The sequence below is a fragment of the Podarcis tiliguerta genome (genome assembly GCF_965153285.1).
Source record: "Podarcis tiliguerta genome assembly, chromosome: 7".
NCBI lineage: Eukaryota > Metazoa > Chordata > Lepidosauria > Squamata > Lacertidae > Podarcis > Podarcis tiliguerta.
The window spans coordinates 66,530,674-66,558,403 of NC_139540.1; the positions used below are offsets into that span (position 1 = coordinate 66,530,674).

At 45.1% G+C, this 27,730-nt stretch overlaps 2 long non-coding RNA genes across 3 annotated transcripts; both read right to left on the bottom strand.

The window, feature by feature from the left end:
* Window positions 1-27,209, bottom strand: LOC310681738. Of its 2 annotated transcripts, none has more exons than XR_014513567.1 (2): window positions 26,481-27,209; window positions 1-159 (listed from the first exon to the last, which is right to left on the bottom strand). It is a non-coding gene; the product is annotated as an uncharacterized lncRNA (long non-coding RNA). The 2 variants fall into 2 exon arrangements; XR_014513568.1 differs by lacking the exon at window positions 26,481-27,209 and adding an exon at window positions 1,737-1,781.
* LOC310681689 lies at window positions 22,367-26,453 on the bottom strand. The gene is made up of 2 exons (XR_014513513.1): window positions 26,206-26,453; window positions 22,367-22,941 (listed from the first exon to the last, which is right to left on the bottom strand). It is a non-coding gene; the product is annotated as an uncharacterized lncRNA (long non-coding RNA).
* Window positions 27,210-27,730: the final 521 nt, after the last annotated feature.

A 27,730-nucleotide genomic window follows, 5' to 3' on the forward strand; every position in this document is an offset into this window, starting at 1 on the left:
TTAAAGAGCTGAACTGTTTCTTTATTGAAGGAGTTGTGGTAAGCTATCTGGTAATACTTGTCAGTGAGATGGTGAGGAGACCTCATGTCCTAGGAGAGCTCAGGAGGGTTTCAAATACAGGAAACAACAACAGTAATGGACCCCAGCAAGATGGCGACTCTGAGGGGGGGGGGATGAGAATAGTCTGACTGCTTGTCAGCACAAACCCCGAGATGTGGTTGTATTCCTTCTGAAGGACCAGATACCTAGCTTAGTAATGTGCCTAGATCCATCTTTGTCCAAGTGTGGTAAGAAAACAACAACAAACCCCTCAGAAAATGTCTTCTGAGAGGTTGTTGGGCACCCCTAGTCTCTCTTCTCAACCCAAATGACCAGCCAATAGTTCTCTCCCTGTTTCCAAAGCCATTGTCCTAAGCACAGCTACCTGAAAGCAAGTTATGTGTACATAGCACATGCTCAGGACTTTCCCCACATGCTCAGGACTGAGGTTCAAGAGAAGCACGATGTTGATAGCAGGAAGCCATTTTGCCAAAGGAGAGAAAAATAAAAAGACCGAGGAAGAAATCAGCATGGTCATATAAGAAATGCTTTTAATTAGCTGAGAATTGAAAGTGCTTTTACAGAGAGGAGACACACAATTACTTCAGCTGAGCACAAAAGAGGAGCGAGCGGCCGCGGCATTAGGAAGACAAAAATTATGAAAAGAATGGCAATTAGTAATACAAAGCTTGGAAATATGGTGATGTAAGGCAAGGCTTTAAAGCTTTGGGACGGAAAACATGAGACGATTGTAATGTAAGGAACACAAAGCAATAAGAGGTGACAAAATGGAGGCTCGAGCCAGGCTTTTAGTCAACGTTAACAAGGAAAGCTGCAGGCCTGTAAAGGGAAGATACAGATTAATGAATGTATTCCGTTATTATGGATGTTCAGATGTCAGAAGAGTCTAAATGAAATTTGCCCGAGAGTAAGCGGGGGGGGATAGGTGCCGTAATCATGGAGTCATGGGCAATTATGCTCTTCATCTCTTGGAAGATAGGAAGATCCCAGAGGACTAGAGCAAAATAAGCATAATACTAGGAATTCTTGATGGGAAAGCTTTATAAGTATTAAGAGATTACTATTTGGTAAATGATCAGAGAACATTATGAGAACTAGCAGCCACAGGCTATAATGTGGGCAAGGGGTGGTGGTGGCAGTTTGCGTTTCATCAAGAGCAAATCATGGCAAAGGAACCCATTTTACTCTACAGTGGATGACACTGTGGTCTAAACCACTGAGCCTCTTGGGCTTGCCAATTGGAAGGTCAGCGGTTTGAATCCCCACAATGTAGTGAGCTCCCATTGCTCCGTCACAGCTTCTGCCAACCTAGCAGTTCGAAAGCACACCAGCGCAAGTAGATAAATAGGTACCGCTGCAGCGGGAAGGTACATGGCGTTTCTGTGCGCTCTGGCACTCATCACGGACCTCTGTGTGCCAGAAGCAGTTTAGCCCTGCTGGCTACATGACCCGGAAAGTTGTCTGTGGACAAATGCCGGCTCCCTCATCCTGAAAGTGAGATGAGCACCCAACCCCATCACCCAGAACGTGGCGGGCCTTAAAAGTAGGAGAGCAAAGAGCTCAAAGACTTCTTCTTTGTGGAACAGGATTTCAATAATATGAAGCACCTATCATTCCTATGCTGGACCACAAAGCCATCTTCCTAGCCCTCTCACTTGTAAAGCTTAGATCCTTACAATACTCATCTAGATCTTATTCCTGGTTCCTTATCTTCTCCTTCTTGTCTCCCCCCCCCCCCCAGTTACAGAGAAAAAGCTGCTATAGAGTGGAGAAAGGAAATGTGGTTGTAGGAATCAGTCCCAAATTCACCCATAAAGTTGATTATTTGATGGGTACAGGGTTGTTTCTGTATATCTATTGGCCTCAACTTAATGGGTTACAAACTGGCAATCCAATCTAAAACTTTCCCCGAATAGTAAAAGTTAATATATCCCCCAAATAAAACTATTCATCACCTATTGTGGCGATCCATCTTGACAGGGCTGAGATGCCATCTGACTGTTAACTGCTTTTGGCTTTACCAGGACTTAAAGCATATCCTCTTTGTGACATCACACATGACATCAGAATGGCATGTTTGCATTCAACCTAGACTATCTCGTTGCCAACAGCAATGGCCAGTAAACTTCTGCAACCAAGTAACCATCCGCCTGACTACCCAGTTGCTTCTATCTAGACTACTGGATGTTCATTTTTTGCTCTCATAATCAAAGCCTGAAGAAGAGCTGTGTATAATCTGAAAACCTGCTTCCACTGTTAAAGAAAACTAATGGTCAGGGACTGGGCAGAGGAGGAATGGTGGAGACTGCTGCCCCATCCTGACCCTTCCAGGGAGGAGGAAGAGGAAGACAGTATAGATTTACAACAAGGGTTTGAGGGAGGTAGCAGCTCAGAGGCAGATGAGGGGGTAAAGTTGGGAAATCATGGGAGAGTCAGAACAACAGCCAGCTGACACATTGACATTAGAAAGCATTCCAGACCCTCCATCTCCCAGAACCTGGCAAGCCTTAAAAGTAGGAGAGCAAAGAGCTCAAAGACAGAGGGCACATAGCAGCACCTGTACAGGAAGTGATGATGATGACTGTCAGAGCTGGCTCCTGGTCCTGAACCCCTGACAATGACAAAAATGTGGAAGTGGGAGAGACGGCGTAGAGATTCAAACAGAACAATGTCATTATCCAAGAGGATGGGTTCTATAGCCTCTCTCTGTAAAGTTTGAAAGAAAAACGGACTGTAAGACTGTAACTTTTTCTTGTCTTCATACTTTCTGGGCAACCAGCTGGGAGCCACTGACAGCACCCTGACAGCAGAGAACAAAGAGCAATAGTCATTTAAATTATATTATCTCCGATCTTTCTCCGATGAAAATAGGGATGTCCCATTCCATAATGATAATTTTATTACTGATACCCCACACATCTTATTGGGTTACCACAGCCATTCTGGGCAGCTTCCAACATATATGAAAACGTAATAAAATATTAAACATTTTAAAAAAATCTTCCCTATACAGCATTGCCTTCAGACGGCTTGGGGGTCTGATAACTCCATGTCCTCCAACATTTCTCCATTGAAAATAGGGACATCCTAAGGAAAAGTGGGACATTCTGGGATCAAATAAGAAACCGATATGGCTTCTCTAAATCCAGAACATGTCTGGAAAATAGGGACACTTGGAGGGCTTGAAATTATGCTGGAAAACTATTTCCCATCACCCCTGGCTATTCACATGCTGGTTGGAGCTAATGGGTGTTGGGAGTCCGGCAGCAGATGCAAAGCAAGTACCCATTTGCTTGTATGTGAAAAAAGAAAGTTTTGCACTTAGGTCACTGTTGCAGTAAGGACTGTCCTCCTGCTCTGACACCAAGGGACTCAGACCCTCTGATAAGCATCTTGTGCATGCTTGAGAGAGACGTGTCCAATGTGTTTGGGTGCATAGACCACATGGAGGTGCCCTGCATACAGGGGCAAACGAAGGTGTCATGACACCGGGGGCAGGGTGTTGCTACGTAGGGCACATGTGCGGCGTCGCAATGTACAATGCATACGCAGTATGTAGTGACGCCTCACATGCAATGTACATAGCAGTTTGCCGGCGGTGCCACTCCAGCGCCGTACGGACGGTGGTGGGATCCCTCTGTCGCCACTACAGCCGCATGTAAAGGATCCTCCGTTCGTGGCTGTAGCGGCGACGAAGGAATCCCAGTGCCGTCGTCCGTACAGTGCTCGAGTGGTGCCGGCGGCAAACCATTATGTACAGCGCATGTGCGGCATCATTACGTACAGCACATGCATGTGGCACCGCACATGCGCTGTACATAGTGGTTTGCCACCGGCACTGGGATCCTCTCCTTGCGGCTGTAGCCGTGAACGGAGGATCCTCCACATGTGGCTGCAGCGGCACGACGGCTGCTTGCGCCACTGTGAGCCCCTGTGGAGTGCTTTCTTGTCACCCCCCCCCCAGACATGGCACCCGGGTCAAACCACCACCCCAGCCCCCCCACCCCCATTGCGACGCCACTGCCTGCATACACAGAGAACTTTTTAAATATGCATCTTCTCCTGCCATGTAATAACTACTAGTAAAATGACTGCATAGTAACCTTGGCTTCATTGTGCTGGACTGCATTGTAAGAGTTGCCGCCAGTGCTTTTTTTCTGGGGGGACGCAGGGGTACACACACCCCTAAACATTTTGTGAACATTTGTACTTTCGTCCATTTATGGTACAGTGGTACCTCGGTTTAAGAACAGTCAGGTTTAAGAATGATTTGGTTTACAATCTCCACAAAACCGGAAATAGTGTCCTGATTTGAGAACTTTACCTCGGTCTAAGAACGGAATCCGAACGGTGGAAGGGCACTGGCGGTGGCGAGGCCTCATTAGGGAAAGCGCGCCTGGGTTTAAGAATGGTTTTGGTTTAAGAACAGATTTCCGGAACGGATTAAGCTTGTAAACTGAGGTACCACTGTATTTATTTTCCCCGATTTGAACAATAAAATGGTGATTTTCTAGAGTCAAAATGAGAGTACCCCTAAACATTTTTTTTTAAAAAAAGAAGAGCACTGGTTGCCGCCATATTTTACCTGAAGCAAAAATGCCAAGCAAACGTGGAGGTTCCTGAAGAATTTTGAGGGAAGCGTTTTCAGCTGGAGAAATTCCTCAGGGGGCTCCACACACACCTATTCATTACTAAATTATCATTACCAAACATCTGCTGCTTATAATGGATGCTGACATTACAGCACGACGACAAAGTGCCAAGGAGAAGTTCAATCCCTCCTCCCAGGCTCATGGTGAATAAATGGAAATTGCTCTCTGGGCTTATAAACAAGCAAATACAGGCAAAGTTACTATAGCAGAGTCGAGTGTTCCAGTGTTAATTTTCTGCCTGTGGAGGAAAGGAAATGAGTGTGATCATTTTTGACAAATCACCTTTGGTAGCCCATAGGAGAGTACACGTTTGTATTTGCATTTTATACTGAATATTTTAACAAGTCATTATGAAAAACAAACACTCCTTTGCTTTAATATTAAGGGGTGATTTAGGTGCAGAACGATAATGGCAAAGGTGGCTTTTTCTTTAGCGACAAAGACTACGCCTCCGTTATCCAGACTCAAAGCATGTATTAGGCTTAAACACACATGCCAATGGTTAAGATTAAATAGGAACAGCTGGTAAATTGCCAACTTACCCTAGAGGAAATTATCGGGTTTTCTACATGAACCGTTTCAGGTAAGGGGGAAAGATGATTAGAGAAGGAAAAGGAGATTTATTGACTGGGGATCGATAGGTGAGCAAAATCTCTACTTGGCCCCTGCGGTGGAAAACAAGATGGCAGCCTCCTCTTTACACTTACAGAAGCAGATCAGAAGGCAACTGGATCTTAATTCAATGCTGGTAGTGTCCTTCATTACAGCAGAGGGCAGCAGGCTAGTTTACGGGTTTTTTGTTGTTTAGTCATTTAGTCGTGTCTGACTCTTCGTGACCCCATGGACCAGAGCACGCCAGGCACTCCTGTCTTCCACTGCCTCCCGCAGTTTGGTCAAACTCATGCTTTTAGCTTTGCGAATACTATCCAACCATCTCGTCCTCTGTTGTCCCCTTCTCCTTGTGCCCGCCATCTTTCCCAACATCAGGGTCTTTTCCAGGGAGTCTTCTCTTCTCATGTGGTGGCCAAAGTATTGGAGCCTCAGCAGACCATATTTTGTGCTCTCCTCTTTCACCCTCTTTAAAAGGTTCTTTAATTCCTCCTCACTTTCTGCCATCAAGGTTGTGTCATCTGCATATCTGAGGTTGTTGATATTTCTTCCGGCAATCTTAATTCTGGCTAGGGATTCATCCAGCCCAGCCTTTCGCATGATGAATTCTGCATATAAGTTAAATAAGCCGGGAGACAATATACAGCCTTGTCGTACTCCTTTCCCAATTTTGAACCAATCAGTTGTTCCATATCCAGTTCTAACTGTGGCTTCTTGTCCCACATAGAGATTTCTCAGGAGACAGATGAGGTGATCAGGCACTCCCATTTCTTTAAGAACTTGCCATAGTTTCCTGTGGTCGACACAGTCAAAGGCTTTTGCATAGTCAATGAAGCAGAAGTAGATGTCTTTCTGGAACTCTCTATTTTTAGTTTTCTAGTTTTCTCCATAATCTAGTTTACGGGGTACTACACACTGAAAACCATACCAAAATGTGTGGTTTAGGGAAAGGATACATACAAAATATAAACCATTTGAATAGAATTTGTTTCATATTTTTTAAAATCTGCAAAAAAGAAGAAGAGGGGATTAAGCCTATCATGGAGCACAAATGAAACCTACACCAAATGAAAATGGTCTTATCTCACAAGCCTTACTTCAGGGGGGAAGTTTTCAGTGTGGCACAGTAAAGAAAAGTACATCAGTAGATCTTAAGGAACTCTTATCCGGAGTCCTCCTAAGAAACTTGAGCGCCTTGTTTCATTCCCACTAATTCCGTCTCTTGTTTCTCGCTCCAAGTCACCAGGTACATATCCCCTTACCCCTTCCATCTGCTCTGTTCTTGTGATGCTTTAATAAAAAATAAAAAAATCCAGACTAAAATTGCTGGTTGCTAAGCAACACCACCTCCCACCTTCCCCCAGGGCAACCTTTTACTTATAAATATGGAAAGCATGAGTATTGTTTTAGACTTTTTAAAGATTCATATGCCACATGTTTGCCTAGTAACACATGCGGGGCAGGAGAGTCACCCATATTAACCCGTTCTTGATTAAGAGGGTGGCCCTATGTTCCCTGCTGTCCCCATCTGAACTAACAATGTCCCTTTCCCTCAATTCCATGAGACTGTGGTCACTACATAACCTGTGGGCGCAGTCCTAGTTTGGGACTGGCTATCGGGAGAGAGCTGTGCATGGTTACCCCAAACAATCATTTACAACAAATGAGAGATGAGCTTTGAACAGATACAAAAGAGAGGGCAGTTGGAAAAGAGGGAAACTCCAAGTCTTTTATACCAGAAAGGAGAGAGCACAATCCTATTTATGTGTGCTCAGAAGTACCTGGGACATACTTTCCAGATATGTTTAAGATTGCTGTCCAGACTAGATGCCCTAAGCAAGTCCATGCAAGATGCTTTTTTTACATGCCAAGGAATTTGGGGTAAGATGGGAGCAACGGAAGTAATTGAAAAGGAGATGCTGAAGATGAGATCATTTCCTCACCGTGTGAGAAGAACCACACTTTGGTCTATTTCTAAAGGCCTGTTCAGGGTCCCATCAGCAGGTCAAGAATCATATAGGGGTGTGTGGCCTTTGCCCTCCTAGGTGTGTGGCATCATACTGGGTTCATAAGGAAAGGGTTAACTAATTGTAAAATGACTAACCAATAAGAACCCAAGGGGAGGAGTTAGAGTTGTTAAGAAGAGTCTGGAGTTAGAGAAGAGAGAGGATAAGTCTGTGGGTTGGGCTAGTCTGATGTGAGAGAGTGAGAGAATCTGTTAAGAGGAGTCAATCAAACAGTTGAGATAATCAGTCAGAAGGTATTAGAAAGGTATAGGCCAGTAAAGAAACTGACCAGAATATTATCTGAGAAACCATAAACTTGTTAATACTTATAAAATAAACTTGTTTATTTGGGTCAATTTAAACAACTGTCTGGACTCAGTGTGTACCCAAGAGTAACGGGTTGGTGGCAGCAGGGAAGCGGGCACAGTGGTGGCACAGGGATCAATAGACCATCAAACGTCCGGGGACCCTGTGTGATCGCCACAGGGGGTCATTGGGATAAGTGCATAACCAGGCACACCATCTAGGGAGGGGGCCAGTATTCAGTGAGGGGGGCCCGACTCCACTCAAAGTTCTGCAGCGGCTGTGTGCGCATGCCGTGGGGCTTGTTTGTGTCATGTGTGCAAGCCACGGGGTGGCCACACAACACAGCAGCACCCCTCCTGGTGTGTGAGTGATGTTGGCACGCCATGAGGTGTGTTCACATAGTGGGCTGACATCACATGGTCCCAGCCCCCTCAATTTTGGGGGCAAGACAGCGCACACAATCTCAACCATCCTCATCCTTGCTTCGGTTGATTTCTAGAAGTTGGTGCAGTGGGAAGCCTCCAAACAGGAATGACTATAAAGGAGGAGCTAGCACATTCATCCCCTTGCCTTGCCCCTCCTCATGTGACTCATCACATGACTCCTCTCGCCCCTCCTCATGTGACTATTTTACTTGCTGATGGAACACCTGAAGAGGCTCAAAACAGGGTGCATCTGAGCCCAAACTCTTGAAATATATCTGGAAACTGAGAGTTTCCTGTCTAAGAAAGATATATATTGCCGTTCTCCCATTTTTTATGCACTTCAATGCAGCTAATAGGATGGCATTACTAACTATTGACAGACAGTTAACAACATTCCTTTCAACGAGTGACAGTTTTTCACACAAAAACCACCAAAATAAATTTGTGTTTGCATTTCACATAAACACGTCTTCAGAAACCTACTGCTTTTATGGGCTCACTGTATATTTCATTAGTTGATGTCATTAACAGAAAGAAGAGATGCTCACCCATTATAGATCATTACTGAACCACTGGGTTCAATTTATGGTGTCTCTGATCAGAAATTCATGCACACACACTTAACAGTTATTGCCACAGACATAAAGCAAAATCCTTCATGTGCCTACTCAGGAGTAAGCACCGCTGGGTTCAAGAGGACTTACTCCCAGGTATAATTGAGTATAGGATTGCCACCTAATACATCTATGACAGGAAACATGAGCGAGGACGACACAAAAATGCATTACCCAAAATAAAACAAAGTCACATATTTTGCTGAACTCCAGAAAACAATTCAAACACAACATGGCCTTAGGACGGGACAATTTTTCTAACAATAGTCTGGCACAACTGTGGCTGAATAATAAAGGCTGCCCACACTTAGCTACTCTTGCCTTTACTAGATGGATGCTCATTTATTCTGGCATTTTCACTAAAATACTAGAGCTGGTCTGAATATTCTTCAGTCATCACCTTGGGATAAGCAATTTTAGTGGGGAACAATTTTATCTCCAAGAAACACGTAGGCTACAAGCCAATGCCAAGTTTTCTGGAAGTCTTCACTTCTTTTATTAATTTTTTTCCCCCAGTCCACCAGCATTTCCTACATCAGGGACATTTCCCCCTCTTGGAAATTTTCTCCTCACAACAGCGAGAGAAATCATGCAATGGCTGTGATTCATGGTGCTCAAGGCAGTGCACTGCCACTACACTCTACCCAACTGGTTGTGGTTGTGTTGCTCCTAGCCAGGACTGTGTTGAGGCAGGGCAGCAGCAACACTGGGAGAACATCTTAAAAAAGCATCTTAAAAAAGCAAATGGCTTTAGATACCTATTAAGTCCCTAAATTACTATATAGCATATATTCAACACAAAAAACAGTGACAATTAGTTGATGACAAAGGACAGCTGGACATATAAAGGGTCCCATCACCTTCAGTATTTTAGGGCTTCATCAAACCTAAATCCGGCCCTACATACACAAATATGAAGAGATTCAGTACTGTAAGCTGGCCCTCACAGGATGCCACAGGACGTGACAGCCTTGAGCTCAATGGCCTTGCTTTTTACCCTGCCAGCCAGTGTTGTGCACTCCCTCCTGAAAAGCGCTGCAGATGGCAGCCACCGCTAATCCTGCTTAGCGTGAGGCCAGATGCTGACAGCGGCGTCAAAATGTTCGACACCCCTGTTGTTGCTCAGGAAACGATGGAATATTTCCCCCCCTAAGTGCAACTAAAGGTAGAGCACAAAATTAGCCATGTCATTCGTATTGCGCCGCAAACCGACAAGGGCCCCAAACTATAATTGCATGTGCGGCATTTTACGTAATTTTCTTGTCACTTGTAACAGGTGACATTGATGTCGCAAGCCTTTTAACCACCTTTTTTTTAATAAAAAAAAGAGGAAAGATGCTAACAAAAGCAAAACCATAAAAGTATAGGAATTGTGGAAGGAAGCTGGGGGCGATGAAATGAAGATGCTATATTCACAAAGGGTGCATTAATAATAGACATGTGTGGGAGACAGCGAAGTATGTTGGGAAAGTGCGGCTTCCAATTAATGGGAGGAAAGTAGAAGGGAGCCAATTTTAAATCAGAGCAACGTTCTGGCTAATGTAGGCTTTATATCTGAAACTGCTTGCCAAAGAAGACCCGGCTCTGATGACCTTCTGCTGGTAGGCGGAAGGTGTATTAACTGGTTGTATTTATTGATTTTAGTGATGATTTTTACCTGGCTTGGTTTACATTTTCTTGTCTTTTTACTTGGTATGTTGTTATTCTTATTCTTACATATTTCCCTCAAGACAGCTTATAGTAGGGTTGCCATAATCCGGACAGAAAAGTCGTTGAGCTATTTTTCAAGTTTTGGCCAAAGAAATTAGGCATTTTTGAGCTTTTTCTGAGGAAAATCGACAAGAACAACACGGCCGACATGGGCTGCCATACATCCGGATTTTCCCGGACATTTCGTCGATTTACACCCAGACTCTGCTTGCAGCAGCAATATTCTGAAAATGTCTGGGAAATTCTAGATATATGGCAACCCTACTTATAGATAAAAATAAGAACTTCTAAAAACATTGGGGGGGGGGGTTAACACATTTTATGCCTAGACTTAAAAGCATAGCTGTCAACTTTTCCCTTTTCTTGCTAGGAATCCTATTCAGAATAAGGGGATGCCCCTTTAAAAAAGGGAAACATTGACAGCTATGCTTAAAAGGCAGGTTACAATATTTACAGACAAATGTACCAGAAAAAAACTCAATTAAATGTAGTGGGACAGAAATCACCAAGACCCACAGCAACTTTCAAGTGGACAGTGGGAAAAAGACATGGAAACCTTTGGTCTAGATCAGGCTTTCTCAAACTTGGCCCTCCAGGTGTTTTGAAACTACAATTCCCATCATCCCTGACCACTGGTCCTGCTAGCTAGGGATCATGGAAGTTGCAGGCCAAAAACATCTGGAGGGCCAAGTTTGAGGAAGCCTGGTCTAGATAATTAGTGTTTCACTCTAGCCTTCTAATTAGCTAGACCTGCTTTCCTAAATGTCGGTCATTGCAATGACTTCAATCATTGGCTAAAAGCTCTGAAAGGTGGAAACTAGCTAGCTTCTCACAAAGGCAATAGGGAGAATAGTGCCCTCACATTTTGTGTCATATCTCAGGTTCTGCAGATGCTTGAAGCTTGCTTTTAAGGAAGGAAGGAAGGAAGGAAGGAAGGAAGGAAGGAAGGAAGCCAGAAATCTCAGAGATATGGTTCATGGGGAAGGCGACTGCTCCCTGCATGGACACCCATGTTTGATGCTTAAATATATGTAGTGGATACATATATTCCTGTAGTGTGGATATTCTCTTCCATAGAATTCAAACTGTAATGCAATAAAACACAATATGAGAAATAAAAGAAGGAATTCAAATACAATTAAAAATCATTATGTGTATTCAATGCAATGAATGTGCTGTTTCCCCTTGTTGAGTAACAAATCCACAAACATGCCATCAGTGTCATTTAGAAAAAAACCTCAAAAACAATCCTGCAGACCACGGTTTGGTAACCCTTGATCTAGACTTTAGATTTTGATTTTTTTTCTTCTGCAGGTCTTTCCTGGTAAAGTGTTTAATACAGTGGTACCTCAGGTTACATATGCTTCAGGTTGCATACGCTTCAGGTTACAGACTCCGCTAACCCAGAAATAGTGCTTCAGGTTAAGAACTTTGCTTCAGGATGAGAACAGAAATTGTGCAGCGGCAGCACGGAGGCAGCAGGAGGCCCCATTAGCTAAAGTGGTGCTTCAGGTTAAGAACAGTTTCAGGTTAAGAACGGACCTCTGGAACGAATTAAGTACTTAACCCGAGGTACCACTGTACTCCATAGAAAATTGAGGCATCTACCTGTGATTGGGGAGTAGAGTCACAATTAAAAGGCATATTGTATTATTGAAACATGGTTCTAGGAAGTTTGCAAGCCTAAGAAAGCAGAAGTGCCAGGACAAACTCATGTATTTGGCCACCTAGTAAATCAGTGCTTTTCTGAGGCATTTATGCTCATGACACATTCAATCTTTATGACATATAATGCTTTTAGTACAAGTAGCAAACTGCTCAATTCTGTCCTTGCCTTTCATTTAAAGATTAAGTGTCTGTAACCCAGATAGGCTGAAAACTTAGCATAATAAACGAAGTTTTGCAGGAGCAATTCAACCTTACCAATAAAGAGCCTTAGCAACTGCTCGGCAACTAAATAACTGAAAGGATACATTTGTTTGTATGTATGCATTATGATTGGTTTTTACTTACAGAGGCTGAGAACAAGAAAACAGGGTGGGGCACGAAGAAGTGAGGGGTGAAGATCAAGCTGTAACTGTAATGCAAGTATTCTGGATTTTGATATTTGCTTTGGAGCTACATGGTGAATTATGTTCCCGTGCATGAGAAGAGGACAATATGGAGACAAACCTGGTTTTGGGCAATGGATTTGCTGCTTTTGCAACCTTATGGCATTCCAGATCCTTGGGCACAGGACTTTCTTCTCCATCCCATGTTGGCTATCTCTCACTGCCAAGCAGGGAAGTCCAGTGGCGTAGCGTGGGTTGTCAGCACCCGGGGCAAGGCAAGTAATTTGCACCCCCTAACCCATGGATTTGCGCCCCCTAACCCTAACCCCCAGATGTTGCGCCCGCTGCGGCCGGGCCCCCCTGCACCCCCCACGCTACGCCACTAGGGAAGTCTACATAGCAAAACCCAAAGAGGCAACAGGTGTCGGCAGGCACCTCCCTCTCCAATGCCTCACCTTTCTCTATTTTTGCTTCTACAAGGATCCCTGGCCACGATCCTTTGTGTGTATGAGTTTCACCCCACTCTTGGTATTTGTGTGGATTAGGGTTACTTCGCTTAGATAGGACGGCTCTTTCTATCCCATTTCTATTTCCCTTTTAACTCCCCGTAAGAGAAAGTCTGCCCTAGCTAGCCATGTGAAAGTTTGGTTAGGAAAGAAAGTTTTTAAACTTCCAATGCAGTCTGGTTGTTTATCCTTATATCTCAGCATTCACTTGCAAAGGGACACCCCAGGCTGTGAGTCTCAGGCCTGGTCACCTGGACACATACAAAGTTCAGAATCCAGTTCCAAACTGCATACTGAGTCGTGACAGTAGCATGTCAACTCAAAAACAGAAAGGTAGCAGCAAAGACAGGAGTTCTTGTACACCGAGTCTTATAAACGGAGGCATGTTATACACAGAAAAATACGGTAATTGACAGTCTTTAGTGTGGAGAATTTAGATGGCTATCCCCATTATAAAGAGGGCACTCAGGTGGCCTCTCTTAGATATGTCGCATGTTGCTTGAGCTTTGGCTCCAAGAGGGTTCTCCTCTCCTCGTTTTCAAATGCATGTCACTTTCAAAGCCCTGCCAGTGACTAAATCGTATGATGCTCATTGCCACAAGACATTTCAGATAAATGGAGCAGGAAATAAATGTAATTAAATGCATTCGAAAAACATGTAATTTTGCAAGTCTTTCCTATCTTGCAAGGCTAACATTTTCTCTGTTGTATCAAATATCATCAATTTCACTGAAACCTACAATAGAATTGTCTTGCACTTTCCTATAAATTAATACATTTCCAAAGCTCCCAAGTCACATTGAGTGAGTGCTATTTCTACTACGGACGACTTAGAGACGTGCAAGTTACTGTGTCCAGAAGCTACAGTGGTAAGAATCTTTCCCCACCTTTGGGTACCAATGCAGCATGAAGTCTGAAAGAAGCATCCTAGGAATAGCTTGAGCAGTATCGTGTTGGGAGGCAAGTTTCAGGGCAGTCGTGGCTGGAAAAAGAAGAATTAAGCCTCCCCTCCCTGCACACTATTGTCCCAGTTTGAACTGGGGCAGGGCAGGGGGAGAGACTTACTGTAAAGTAAGAAAAAGGCAGCCAGCTATGTGAACATAATGTGTAGTTCAGGGGTCAGCACATTTTTTCAGCAGAGGGCTGGTCCACTGTCCCTCAGACCTTGTGGGGGGCCGGACTATATTGGGGGGGGTGAACCATTTTCACCCACCTGCAAAGATGCTCCTTCAGGTATACTGAATTTAGAGAGGATGCCTGCCAAATATCAAAAGCACCTGATAAATCTCTTCTTCTGGACGAGTCAGTGTGGTGTAGTGGTTAAGAGTGGTAGACTCGTAATCTGGGGAACCGGGTTCGCGTCTCCGCTCCTCCACCTGCAGCTGCTGGGTGACCTTGGGCCAGTCACACTTCTTTGAAGTCTCTCAGCCCCACTGAGAATGTTAGCTGCTTTGAGACACCTTCGGGTAGTGATAAAGCTGGATATCATATCCAAACCCTTCTTCCTCTTCTTCTTTACCTGTCCCAGTTGTCGTCCACAGTTGGGCTTCTCCAGCCAGCCAGGCGCTGTGGCAGGGTAGGAGGCTGTGTTGGCCGGCGAAGACAACTGGGGTGTTGACGGAGCTTTTACCCACCACCTGCTGCTGCTGCTGCTTCCCAAGAGGCACCGTGGATAAGAAGACAGAGCTGGCTGCCAACCCACAAGCAGCAGCCACAGCCACCACAACAACCCGCCTGAACGCCATTGGTGGAATGAAGGAGAGAGGCAGGCAGACAGGCAGCCAATGACGAAGAAAGCGCATAAGGAAGCAGCGTGGAAAAGGGGCGCAGAGAAGGAAGGAAGGGCGGACTGAGGAAGAAGAAGGAGGAGCAGGTGGAAAACCCAGCAGCAGCCTGCAGCCGGCGTCGCACACTGCCTTCACAGCGCCATCCTGCTGAGGCGGGCAGGCAGGCGAGCCGACTTCTACCATTGACAGCGCCCAGCGTGGGACAAGATTGCTCCATCCCTGAGGAGAAAAGCGCCGCTGTGTGAGGGAGAGGGAGAGAGAGAGAAATAACATGCACATTGGCGATCCACGCGGTGGCGGTCCGCATGGCGATTCCAGGACCATCCGCGTGCCGGATATATAAGGCAATTGGGCCTGATCCAGCCTGCGGGCCTTAGTTTGCTGACCCATTGTTTGATCCTAAGTACCAGGAAGTCTATAAGACGTATAGCCAGGGAGGTGTAGCGGTAAGAGTGTTGGACTAGGATCTGGGAAACCAGGGTTCAAATGCCCACTTAACCATGAAGTTTGCAGGGCTACCTTCAGTCATTGCTATCTCTCAGCCTAAGCTACAGGGTTGTTGTGCAAATTAAATGGGGAGGGGGAGAGCCAAGCATGGCAGCTTGAGCTCCTTGGAAGAAAGGTGAGGTACAAATAAATAAGTAAATAAATAAGCTAATGTAACAGCTATGGCAAAATTGTATAGCTATTTTTAATTTTTAAGGTGTGTTTTTTAATAAAATAAAAGAGTGGGATGTTGTTGTTGTTGTTGTTTAGTTGTTTAGTGTCCGACTCTTCCTGACCCCATGGACCAGAGCACGCCAGGCACTCCTGTCTTCCACTGCCTCCCGCAGTTTGGTCAGACTCATGTTTGTAGCTTCAAGAACACTGTCCAACCATCTTGTCCTCTGTTGTCCCCTTCTCCTTCTGCCCTCCATCTTTCCCAACATCAGGGTCTTTTCCAGGGAGTCTTCTCTTCTCATGAGGTGGCCAAAGTATTGGAGCCTCAGCTTCACGATCTGTCCTTCCAGTGAGCACTCAGGGCTGATTTCCTTAAGAATGGATGCGTTTGATCTTCTTGCAGTCCATGGGACTCTCAAGAGTCTCCTCCAGCACCATAATTCAAAAGCATCAATTCTTCGGCAATCAGCCCAGCTCTCACTTCCAAACATCACGACTGGGAAAACCATAGCTTTAACTATATGGACCTTTGTTGGCAAGGTGATGAGTGGGATAGATATGTATTAAAAAATAAGCATGTTGTTGTTGTTTGGAAAAGATTTTATATTATGAATACATTTGTTTCAGGAGCCAGGTGCAGGGCAGGTGATTGCAAAAGGAATGAATATAGGAGGCTTGAAAAGAATCTTCAAAGACATGTTACAGCTGAAGGTGTAATGAACGATCTTGGATCCTGGGATCTGTACAACTGGACCTGATTGCGAGGTGCACCCCAGCCGAGGAGGGCAGGCGGCAGTGTTGCCGCCCCCTCTGTTACTCTCCTCCCCTGGGTCAGGCCTACCTGGGGGTAGACCTGTGGTCAAGTAAACCTACCACAGCACAGCTCCTTCTTGCATGGAGCCAGGCTCTGATGAAGAATCTTGCTGGGGGGGGCACCTGTTTGCCCTCTCACAAATTTGTGCCCTGGGCCACGGCCCCCAAGGTGCCCCCCACGCTCCACCTCTGTGCTTTATTGTGTTTTTAATAGTTTGTTGGCAGCCGCCCAGAGAGGCTGTGGCAGCCCAGTCAGATGGGTAGTGTGTTATTATCTCAACCCACCAGCAATTACTCACACACAGCCTTCCCCAGAAAACAGATGTTGCAGGGGCCGGGCCAGCAGTGTGGACCTTCTTCCAGCAATGGTGTGAGGGTCCTTCCCTGTTCTCCAACAAACACATTTTGCATACAGAAAGCCAGTCTCTGGTATCTCAAGGTGCAGCTGGAAAAAACTCCATCCTGAAACCCCACAGAGCCACTGGCAGTCATTACTGACAGAACTGAACTAGGTGGATCCAGTGTAATGCAGTTTCCAATGTCCTATGGAAGGAGACCAGCGAGTGGCTCTGATTTGTCATTTTGATGAATTTATCAGACATTTGTCAAATTGCTGGCTAATTAATCTTCTGGCTCTGAATTACTTCCACCCGTAGCCTTAAGCAAAGACGCCATATATGTGAAGATGACTGCTCATGACTGCAGCTGAAAGAGTGCCCGGCTGAATACCTGCTTAAAACATCGGCATAAATACAAAGCAGTGGTAAATCAGGTCAAAGCAATGTACATGTTAATAAGCATCCCAAAGTGCTAATCGTGGCTTTAGGAAGAAGAGTAAAATGCATTTACCGTCCTCTTTTGTTCTGCCTCTCAGCGTGCGGTTTAAAGCTAAATCTTCCTTGTGCATCATCCAACAGGATTTTTAAAAAGAAAGAATGCGGAATTGCTATTTTTGTTAATTGTTCATGAGATCTCATTAAACTTTCCTATCATACCAATATTCCGTTCGTTTAATCAGCGATAGTTGGGGCCGCAAAAGATAAATCTGTTCCATTATTAATAGGCTGTGTAGTTGTTGTTTAAAATATTCTTGAAAAGAAGAGTCTTTAAATAAAAGCAGTTATTTTTTCTTTAAAATGCAGTGGTTGGGGTTTTTTCTTTACTAATTAACTTTTTAAAAAAACCAAAAAAATCATCCCCTCATTCTCAAAGTGCCATCTGATCTATGCTTTGTATATTTATAGTGAGTTTGGAGAAGAAAGAGGGGAATTTGATGAAGTTCTTTAAGTTATTAATTATTTCTCTTGCCTCCCTGAGTTGCATAAGGGAATCAATCCTTTAAAAGCCAGGCAAAGGGATGGATAAATTGTCCTGCTCTTTAAATCAATGCCTTTCAATGGAAGGAAATGAAGCCTGGCCTTTGAAGGCAATTTTTGGAACTTCGGTTTAGTGCAAATTCTACTGCCAGTCTCCTGACAGACTAGGTTGCAGGGGGCATATTCCGGCTGGAGACAAGATGACAGCCTTTCCAGAGAGTTGAAAATGCTACAGAAAACCCATCATTGGCCACGGTGCACACACTCATGCCCACAGTCATCTCTGCTTAGGAGATTCTTCAACAAATTCTACAAAATTTCTTGACCTGAAATGATGGCAGATGCAGCCATGCCCTGCTACTCTCTCCTTAAAGCTACTCAGTTCTCTTTTAAATCAGCTCATTGTCTCTGGACTGATGTTGGAGATAACCTTATGGCAAACATGAGACTGGTACCAAAAAAACACAGCATCCTTCCTGTTTCCATTGGCACAATACATTTAAGCAGTGTCTTGCTGCTTTAAACCATCACACCTTCCTCCCCAATGACTCCTGGGAGCTGTAAGGGATCTGAGAGTTGCATGTTCAGACCCAAAAACCTCCCTCCTAAATAAATCCACACTTGACTCAAATTTTGGTTTTGGTTTTTGGCAGAATTTAGGCCACAAATTTATTGATTTCGGAAAGTGAATGGTTTCATAGGCTCTGGTTCGACTAGCTCCCTGCCATGCAGGTAGCGCTGACCCAGGGCACCAGCATAGGTCAGCCTAGGGTAAACACCTGGATAAGCAGAAAGCTGGGAACAGGCTATCTCCACCACCCAAATGTCCCCCTGGACTCAGGCACGGTCACAACTCCCTCTCAGGGGTTGACTAAACCATCGAGTCCCTGGATTCATTTAATGGAATACCCTTCACATAGGGATGGTGATAGCGTTCTCCCATCCCTATCACCTGAACCAGAGCCTATCCGCAACCTTACAAATTGTGATGATTTGCTACGTGGCAGGCGAAACCCAAATGGCAATAGCCAATCAGCCAAGTGGGGAAAATTCCTGCCGTGCCCCTGTCCCAATGACAGATGACACACAACGGCATAGCAAGGTAAAACACAAAACCCTAAAAGTAGGGAGAGGTGGGCGGGTGTTCTGAATGCACACGCCGAAAGAGGAAGCTCTGGGTCCCATACATGGGTATAAATAGGTCCCTCGAACCATTTGGACTGTGTCCCATTGGCCAGATTGCACCCGGCTACGAGGGACCTACCAATCAGGTGTTGTGGCTGACCAATCGTACCCACCCACAACACAGGGTGTCGGCTTCCAGGTCTCACCGCAATACATGCCGTCTTGAAGGGAGGACCCGATTTGTCATGAGACCCCCCAATCCCTTCACAGAGCTACAATTCCCAGAGTTCCTTGGGAAGAGGGGTTGACTCTTAAGCCACTCTGGGAATTGCAGCTTCACAAGGTGAAGATGGGTTTCTTAACAACGCTCAGCATCCTTGCAGCTCCAAGGATCCTTAGCTCATTCAGAAAATTTGTCTGAGATGGCCATCAATGCATGACGGCCTCAATGAAACTCCACACCTGAAGCTGCTATTTGCATTGGGAGAGAATCACCCAGTGGCACTAAGGGAGGTTTCCTCCCAATGCAAACAGCAGTATTGGATGAGAGATTTCATTAGGACCATAACAGGAGGAAAAGGGCTATACTATCCCTTCCCACATATGTACCTCCTTGGTCCCAATGCTGCTTGAGGCCTTGTTGCGGCTGCTATTTACATTACATAAAGCATGCACAATTAATTGCAAGTCACAGAATTAACATTAGGTCCAGTTTGGCCCACGAATTCAGACCTTACCTTCAGGTGTTTCCTAGAAACCCAGTTTTATCATGTGTGATTTGAGCAACTCAGAGTTATCTTTAAATGTTTAGGTTGGGGTTTTTTTTTAAGAGCGGAGTTGCAGATTTGATGAACTGTGCAGTAACTCCCATAAGTGAGCACACGCTTTAATTAACTCCAAAAATTAACCTACAAACCTCACTGAACACAACAGGAAAATCCTAAAATCAGCATTTCTAGGCCAAAGAAATTTGACACCTCTCATTTTTCAAATTTGCACATAAAAAGGTTTGGCCGGCATCAAGTTTTCCGTCCAACTCTCCTGGGCATTGCAGATTGCATAAAGTTAGTTACTGCTCCAGATAGAAGGCATGCTTTAAATAACTGGAATCTCTGAGTGTACACACCATTTATGGTTCTGTGTTATTTATGTGGGACATCTAGGCATTATATTATTCTGTTCTAGAGACTTAAAATGCTGATTGAATCTCTGAGTGCTATAAACAACACTCTTAGAGCAATTCCTCATTAAGGTAAAAGGCTCCTTGCAATATACAAATATATGGTCATAGAGACTCTGTCCATATAGAAGTCAGTCACATCAGCCAAGCTGCAATGTCGTCAGTCTGCCCTTTGAATGATTAAGTCAGGAATCAGGCTTGAAGCATTGGCCCTGTGTTAACACTGTGAATGGTCAACAGGTCCAAGACATTTTGCTGTCTGCACCAAAGGAAAACATGGCACCAACCATAGTTCAGTGTACACCAACTGGACTATGGGTTTTTACTTGAACACTAAACTGTATAGCATCCTCAACCACACATGATGGCAGCAGACTACTTTAGGGCAGGCTGAGTGTGTGTCACACATCGTTGACACCACCCACCTTCAGCATTTTGCTGCCTGAGGCTGCTGTCTTGCTCTGCCTAATGGTAGGGCTGGCCCTGATGGTTAAATCCATTTCAGCTATAAGGAGAAGGCAGTTTCTCATCCTTCATAATGATTTTAAGGAGTCTGATGAAGTTCTTTTCCAAGTACAAGTCATACAATCGTGTTTTAGTTTGTTGGAAACTAGCCGTTGCAAAGTATCAGGGATTATTTATTTTTAATATATTTGATTTGCACCCTGACCTTCAACGGGGTCCCAGGATGAGTGTGAATATTAAAAAAATAATTATTGATACACTGCAGTGATTTGGTTTCTGTGTATTGATGCTGTTTGAGAATCTGAGAAAAGTGATCCTAAAGCAAAAATGGGGAACTTCTGGTCCACAGGTGTAATTGGGTCCACAAAATCATTTTGGCAAAGCCACTCTCACCTGTCTCCTCCTAATGTCAGGTACAAGACAAGTTAGGTCACCTCGCCGCCCTCACTACTAATCATGTGAACACTAGAAAGTGGTGAAGTCTTTTTAATTAATAGGAAATTAGTGTTTTTAATTTTCTCTTTTTAGAGTGCACCGTGAACAGTTTGTGGATATGGATTCTTTTTTTAAAAAAGCAATGCTGTTTCTTTCTACTTTCCCCCCACACTGGAAACAGTGGTCTTCATCCCCCAATTCATTAGAGGCATACAATCTTTTTCTAGTTGGCTAATAGCTTCCCTGTGGTTTGATAAATAATCTTTTAAAGGCTAAACAACTGTGAGAAGCATCTTGGTGAAGCCCTGACTGAAGCAAAACATTTTCCACAAGCGCTCCAATTTGAGCAAAATTATTACTTACCGCCACTCCAAAGTCCCTGGCACTTTTGTTTTTGCAACAACAACCTGATCTCTCTCTCTCTCTCTCTCTCTCTGGTTCAAACTAGTCAGTGAAAGCTCCTGATTTAAAGACAAGCCCATGAAATGCAAATCTGCAAAGACATAAAGCTCTGGTACATTGGGCTTCAAGGTTAGCTTTATTTTGACCTTTTGCAAAGCATGTCCTACAGTTTGGTCTCGGGCAGCCTCGGAGCTTCGGGTTGGGCCACGGGCATCCTGTAGCAAAGGGAAACGTAGCTTCAGATTATGGTGGTAAACTGACCATCCCTTCAGGCAAATGTCTGACAGAGAAGCAGGCCCAGGCATGGGTGAAAAGCAGAGCTGTCTCTTTTGTTGGGAGAGACTAGTGTACGCTCAGAGGCAGGACTGGGGTTTGCGGCTTGCTTCCCAAATAGGAAAGGACAGCTTGCTACAGAAACAAGAGACTGCAGGCAGTGTGTATAAGCTCCCAGTATGTTCCTGATTATTGAAAAAAGCAAGAGCCCCACATTGTCTGTATTGTACCCAATGTCAGAGACTGGGCAGAGGAGGAATGTCGGAGACTGGGAGGAGGCAGAGGAAGACAGTATAGATTTACAACAGGGGCTTGAGGAAGGTCACAGCTCAGAGGCAGATGAGGGGGAAAGTTGGGAAATTATGGGAGAGCCAGAGCCACACCTGGCTCACATGTCATTAGAAGGCATTTCCGACCCACCATGTCCCAGAACCCGGCGGGACTTAAAAGTAGGAGAGCAAAGAACTCAAAGGCAAAGGGCACGTAGCAGCTGTCGGCTTGGCCGGGGGCTAGGACGACCCCCAGGCAAACAACAGGAACGTTTCCAGCCTGTGCCTCCCATCAGCGTGCAGCTCTAGGGAGTTCTGACAGCCTTCCCTGATGATTTATAGTGACTCATGCCTTGGAGACACTGAGCACACATCCAGAGTCCAGCAGAGATAAAACGCAGTCAGAGCTAGACTGGGGTTGTAAGCACTAAGCTACTTTATTAAACATAAGGCAGAACAAAAGAAAACATGCCTCCTCTCTCTGGTCTTCCTCAGAAAGAAATCAGAAGTGAAAGCAAAAAAACCTGGGAACAGTACAGTAAACATCTGCTCCCGTGATTCCAACAGTCGATGCTGGAATACATTGTGGCGATCATACAGGGTCCCCGGATGTTTCACCGTCTATTGATCCCTGTGCCACCACTTTATTTCTCGCTGCCACCACCCAGGCCCTACTTGGGACAATACTGAGTCCAGTCAGGGTTAAATTGAAACATAAACTTTTGTTTATTTGTTGCAGTTTAACAAGCGTGTGGTTTCATAGACAGTATCTGTCAATTACATTCATGGGGTGCCTATCCAGACCTATAACTTTCGCTACCTGCTCTCACTCACTAAACCACCTCTCAGATATTTACTTGTCTTCCTAGCCCCTAACTGTTCCTGACTCAGCTTATTTCGCAACACTAACTCAACCCACCCACAGACTCTATCCCAATTCACTCCCACTCCAACCAACCACCCAACTCCCAATGAACTCCCCCCCCCCAGCTGGTTTTATAGTCCCTCTGACTCCACCCCCCTTGGTCCTGATTGGGTAACCTGTTTAACTATTTCACCTCCAGCACTCTCATATATTAATGTCACATGCATAACACAGATTTGTGATGAACCAATCCTACACAATATCTGCACAGTGAGAGGAATGGAAACCCAACAGCAGCACCCGTAGAGGAGGTGGTGATGATGATGACGAATGAGGAAGTGGGAGAGACGGAGGGTGGAGATTCACTCAGGACAACGCCATTATCCAAGAGGCTGGGTTCTATAGCCTCTCTCTGTAAAGATTGAAATAAAAAAGGACTGTAAGAAACCTTTCCTTGTCTTAAACTTTCCTGGGCAGCTAGCTGGGAGCCACTGACAACATTCTGACACCCATGCCTACTAACTTCTTATTCTTTACTTGGGGGGTGGGGGGTAGCAGTCCCGGACTTCCTTCTGTTCCCATGCCACATTTGAAGGTGTTTTTCCAATGATAACTTTCATACATCAATTGGAATTATCACAGCTCAGTCAGAAAACATATATTTTGTGCACATAAGGCTCCAGATTCTTTGGCATCACCAATTAAAAGAACCTTGGGAATAAGGACTCCAAGACTAAAAATAAGGTCTATGCAGAATAGGACCGGCCCTTGTATTAAGCAAAATGAGGTGACTGCTTCAGGCAGATGCTGGGCAGTACAGGACAGTGGCACCTGCCTTTCCCAGATCCTCTAATAACTTTCTAATAATGTTAAAACAGGTCAGCGTAGATCCAGCCTGGATGTTATTCAGCTGTATGTCAGTGTTGGAGAAGGGCTGCAGCTCAGTGGTAGAGCATCTGCTTTGCATGCGAAACATCCCAGATTCAACCCTCAGCATCTCCAGGTGTAGCCTTATTGGAGTTCACTGATTGGGTCTCTGTTGCTCCTGAATGGGAGGAAGGAAATCAAATGACACCGAGGTTGGTTCAAAGAAAGCGTTTATTCTGCTCTCCGGATAGCAGAAGGCATTTGCGTGGTCAGTCCACAGCAAGTCCAAAGAAATGAGAAGTTTCATATAGTATATATATCCTCCAGGCACCCTCTCCCTCCTTCCCCAGGAATCCAACCACGTCAGCCTATGTACGCAGGTTGACATCACATATGTTCCTGCTCTGGTATTCTTAACCATAAAAGGGTATTCCTTCCTGTACTTCTGACCATAAAAGGATCTTCCTGTTCCTACTCTTATCTTGGAGCAAGAGGTCACCATTTCCGAGAACACACTCTGGCGCTATTCCCAGACTGGGTCTGCGCGTCTTTGTGGTCATGATGTAAGATAAGGCACAGACGTGTCTTCTCTGTTCTACTGGTACAGTCAAGGCCATCCTTGCCATCACAAACTGATAAAGGATAGGGCTCTGAGCACTTGTTTATACAGCTGGGTTTTGGCTCAAGAGCTCAAGTTTATGCATTTTAGAAATGCTAAGAAGAAAAGGGGGGTTTGAGTCAGTTTTAAACTGACTGCACAGAAACCCATTCCTTCACAGGTAGGTCTGGGAGAGAACCCCACCTGAAATCATTGTGAACTTTTGTCATTCAGTGTAGACAATACTGAGCTAGCTGGACCAATAGTCTGGCTCAGTATAAGATGGCTTCCTATGTTCCTAAATAATTGCTTGTGCAAGAGATCTTCAGCCCCTCTCCTCCCTGCTATTTCCATATCTGCTCCAGAGTGTTGTAGAAAACCCCAGAACCAATATAGGGGACTTGTGGGGGGAGGAGAGTTTGTTTTTAAATAATTATGTAGGTTACAAAAGTACGTGCATTCTCTCTCTCTCTCTCTCTCTCTTTCTGTCTCTCTCTCTTGCAGAAGTAGGAATCCTTCTGCTAATGGAATTTCCCCCTTAGTGCTACTTCGAAGGCAACCTAATATGCTTTACTTTTTCTCTTCAAGACGCTTTGAGATATATAGTGAAAAGTGGGGTACCTTAATTGATAATAAATAAATGCTAATATGCTCCTTTGATTAGTACCAGATGGGAATGCACCCCTTCAGTTGCATTCTTCTTCGTGGCAAGTATTGCACAAAAGCACTTCCTAATGAACGCTGGATTTTCACTCTGTCGGTGTCAATTGACATTCAGCCGCAATTGGAGAGCGCGGCTCAATATTTAAGGTTTATTTTATTATGTTCACCTCCACCCCCAGCAGTTAAGTGCAGTGGCTTTCAAACTCGCTCACCCATTTTTATGCTATTATGGCATTCCTTTGCATTTTAATTGCAGGTTTCCATTTTCAAGAGGGCGGCAAATGTCCCCAAAAGTTTCAAAACTAGTAAAAAGCTTCATTCAGGGCACTGCTCTCAGCTGCACTCATTTTTTTAAATAGGAGGCAAAAGGAAAGCTGCTATGAAAAATGACGGGATCCTGAGAGAACATAAAATGAGCTGCTTCGGTGAAACAGTCCAACTTGGCCTTAGGCCAGTTGCCCGTGTGTGTGTGTGTGTAAGAATGGGATGTTAGCTTGGTTAACATAATGTATCAAATAAAGCCAGGGTTGTTTATGGACAGTCAGTAGTAGCATTTCCAATTGGTGCTCACCAACAGCAGGAGGGTGTCCTGCTTGCCTGACCTCCTGTCACCACCATTGCTGTGGCGTACCAGGAGGATGTCAGGGACTGGCTGGATGAGGAAAAGAGGTGACAACTGCCCAGTCAAGAGCTCCCCAGTGAAGGTGCAGAGGAAGAGGATTTCGAGCCAGGGGATTGGTGGTGGGACACAGGCCACACCTCAGAGGAGGGGACAAGTTGGGACATGCTAGGAGCAGGGTGCTTGAGAGATAGCGAAGAGATGGAAGCAGGCACAGACAAGGTGAGAAGGTTTCCAGTTTGGATGCAGGTGCTCAGAAATGACATAGGAGAGGTAGACCCTGGAGTTTTCCACAGTAAAAGATCACAGAGAGAGGGGCCCGACACAGAAGACTAGGGAGTGATGGAAGGGCTTCAAGCCAGTTCAAACAACTGTTTCATTAAGTGTCAGGGACTGGGCAGAAGAGGAGTGGTGGCAGTGGCGTAGCATGGGGGGTGCAGGGGGGGCCCGGCCGCACCGGGCACAACATCTGGGGGTTAGGGTTAGGGGGCGCAAATCCACGGGTTAGGGGGCGCAAATTACTTGCCTTGCCCCGGGTGCCGACAACCCACGCTACGCCACTCAGTGGTGGAGACCACCTCCCCATCCTGATCCTTCCAGGGAGGAGGAAGAGGAAGACGGTATAGATTTACAACAGGGGCTTGAGGGAGGTCACAGCTCAGAGGCAGATGAGGGGAAAAGATGGGAAATAATGGGAGAGGAGGAGCAGGCAGAGCAAGAGCAGCAGCTGGCTGACACGTCGTCATTTGAAAACATTCCAGACCCACCATCACCCAGAACCTGGTGGGCCTTAAAAGTAGGAGAGCAAAGAACTCAAAGTCTTCTTCTTTGTGGAACAGGAATTCAATAATATGAAGCACCCATCATTCCTATGCTGAACCACAAAGCCATCTTCCTAGCCCCCTCACTTGTAAAGCTTAGATCCTTACCATACTCATCTAGTTCTTATTCCTGGTTCCTTATCTTCTCCTTCTTGGTTATTTTTTTAAAATACAGAGAAAAAGCTGCTATAGAGTTGAGAAAGGAAATATGGTTGTATAAGTCAGTCCCAAAGTCACCCATAAAGTTGATTATTTGATGGGTACAGGGTTATGAATGTCTATCTATTGGCCTCAACTTAATGGGTTACAAACTGGCAAACCAATCTAAAACTTTTCCCCAATAGGTAAGGTTAATATATCCCCCAAATAAAACTATTCATCACCTGTTATGGAGATCCATCTTGACAGGGCTGAGATACAGTCTGACTGTTAACTGCTTTTGGCTTTCCCAAGACTTAAAGCATATCCTCTTTGTGACATCACACATGACATCAGAATGGCATGTTTGCATTCAGCCTAGACTATCTCCATGCCAACAGCAATGGCCAGTAAACTTCTGCAACCAAGTAACCATCAGCCAGATTACCCATTTGTTTCTATCTAGACTATTGGATGTTCATTTTTTGCTCACATAATCAAAGCCTGAAGAAGAGCTGTGTATAATCTGAAAACCTGCTTCCACTGTTAAAGAAAACTAATTGTCAGTGACTGGGCAGAGGAGGAATGGTGGAGACCTCCTCCCCATCCTAACCCTCCCAAGGAGGAGGAAAGCAGTATAGATTTACAACAGGGGTTTGAGGGAGGAAGCAGCTCAGAGGCAGATGAAGGGGAAAGTTGGGAAATCATGGGAGAGTCAGAACAACACCTGGCTGACACATTGACATTAGAAAGCATTCCAGACCCTCCATCTCCCAGAACCCAGTGAGCCTTAAAAGTAGGAGAGCAAAGAGCTTAAAGACAGAGGGCACATAGTAGCACCCATGATGATGGTGACGAATGTGGAAGTGGGAGAGAAGGGGTTGGAGATTAACTTGGGACAATGCCATTATCCAAGGTCCTGGGTTCTATAGACTTCCCCCGTAAAGATTGAAATAAAAAAGGACTGTAAGAAACTTTTCCTTGCCTTTATACTTTCCTGGTCAGTCAGCCCGGAGCCACTGACAGCATCCTGACAGAAAGACAGGGTCACCCTTTAGAAGTCTCTCTGTGTTCTTTGTTTTGCTTTCCTTAATAAAGAAGCTAACTGCAAGTTTGCCATGTGCTTCTCTCTCTCTCTCTCTCTCTCTCACCTGCAAACAACCTGCTCCACCTGTTGGCTCTCTGACAGATGACAAGTGAGAGTTCAAGGCTGCCGTGAGACTGATGCTGTGCAGGCAGGCTGTCCGAGCCAAACCACACTGCCCTTGGCACTGCCTCTGATCAACACCATCCAGCACACCATAGCTGGGTAGCAACAGGCGGTTAGGTCAGCAGCCCTGCATCACCAACCATGACTGGTATGCATACTCAAACTGTGTGGCCTGAGGAGTCAAGTTGTTCAGCTCCTCTCAATGAGGAGTGCAGGCATTTTCTTCTTGTTTAGCCTCTATAGACTCTGTTGGGCATGGGGAAAGAGGGTGGGGATGCCAAAACA